Source organism: Oryzias melastigma, unplaced genomic scaffold (genome assembly GCF_002922805.2).
Source record: "Oryzias melastigma strain HK-1 unplaced genomic scaffold, ASM292280v2 sc01824, whole genome shotgun sequence".
Lineage (NCBI taxonomy): Eukaryota > Metazoa > Chordata > Actinopteri > Beloniformes > Adrianichthyidae > Oryzias > Oryzias melastigma.
In genome coordinates, this window is record NW_023418404.1 from 5222 (window position 1) to 6551 (window position 1330).

The 1330-nt window shown below is 32.5% G+C and overlaps 1 long non-coding RNA gene across 1 annotated transcript; it reads right to left on the reverse strand.

Moving 5' to 3' along the window:
- Positions 1–674: 674 nt before the first annotated feature.
- On the reverse strand, positions 675–1190 carry LOC112142171. Its single transcript, XR_002918540.2, has 3 exons — positions 1152–1190; positions 1005–1049; positions 675–815 (listed from the first exon to the last, which is right to left on the reverse strand). It is a non-coding gene; the product is annotated as an uncharacterized LOC112142171 (long non-coding RNA).
- Between the last annotated feature and the right edge of the window lie 140 nt (positions 1191–1330).

A 1330-nucleotide genomic window follows, 5' to 3' on the forward strand; every position in this document is an offset into this window, starting at 1 on the left:
AGTTAGGTTTGAGAGAAAACCACCTTTATGTGTTTGCATGCGCTGCTGTACCTATCAGAACCCGTGAATAAACCGCACAAAATGTTCAGGAGTCTGCTGTTCATTTAAAGTGTGCAACATCAGGATGAAGATTAAATAACAGATCACTAAAGATAACAGGAGATTTTTCTTATCCTCACCTAAACCAGTGAGCTTCTGGTTGGACGCAAATAAATATCATATATTCAAATGTGACATTTATTTGCGTCCAACCAAAAGCTCACTGGTTTAGGTGAGGATAAAAAATAAAATAAAAAAAATAAAAAACTAACTACTATTGCACTGTTTTTTTTTAGATTATTTGATATTTAGCTGTTATATTAGCATTATGTTAGCTCATTTGGCTAATTTGGTATCTACAGTACTGTGGAATGTTATGCTAATTATGCTTTTATCATTTAGCCATTTGACTAATTTGGCATTTACTGAGGTTTTTTTTAGGCAACTTTGGTTCCTATCTAACATTTTAGCTACATGCTAGCTTTTTTCAGCCAATTTGACATCTGAAATTTTTTGGGTTGTTTGGAAATGTAGCTAATATTTTTGCTGCATGTTTGGTGTTTTGGCTATATTGGCAATTATTGAGGTTTTTAGGCAAAACTTGTTTTTACCTAATATTTGAGCTTTTTTGTTTGTGTGACCAGTTTTACATCAACTGAAAATTTGGGGCCAACACACGAGGATTATCGTAGGTAATGCTATAGTATATCTAGTTGTGCGTTGTTGTTGTTTACCAGAGCTGGATGAATCAGAGTCCTTCTCTTCTTTGGTCTCTTCTGCACAAACAAACAAACAAACAAAGTCTGTAAACATTCAAGAAGCTTCGTGTGCATCGAGAAAAGACTTCTCAAGTTTCTTGTTTACAGGTGAAAATTCAAAGGGGTTTGAGATTTACCAACAGATTACCAGCATATACACACATTTAACTGTATATTGTCCCTTCATGTTTATCTGATGTTGTTTACCTGAACTTGAAGAATCAGATTCCTCTTTATGCTTCTTGGACTTGTCTGAAACAAACAAAGTTATTTTAATAAAAAAATTTTAAGGACATAAAAGAATCACCAAACCAGAAGTTTTTTTTTATTTATTAAAATATTGTCATTGTTTACCAGAGCTTGATGAATCAGAGTCCTTCTCTTCTTTGGTCTCTTCTGCAAAAACAAAACCAAAGTTCATTGGATCTTCTTTAGTATATAAGAATATACAAACTTCCACACTCTCAGTTTTTCTCTAGGTATAAAAGTGTCATTAAAATAATACATTTTATGTTTGTTTTCTAATGAAAATG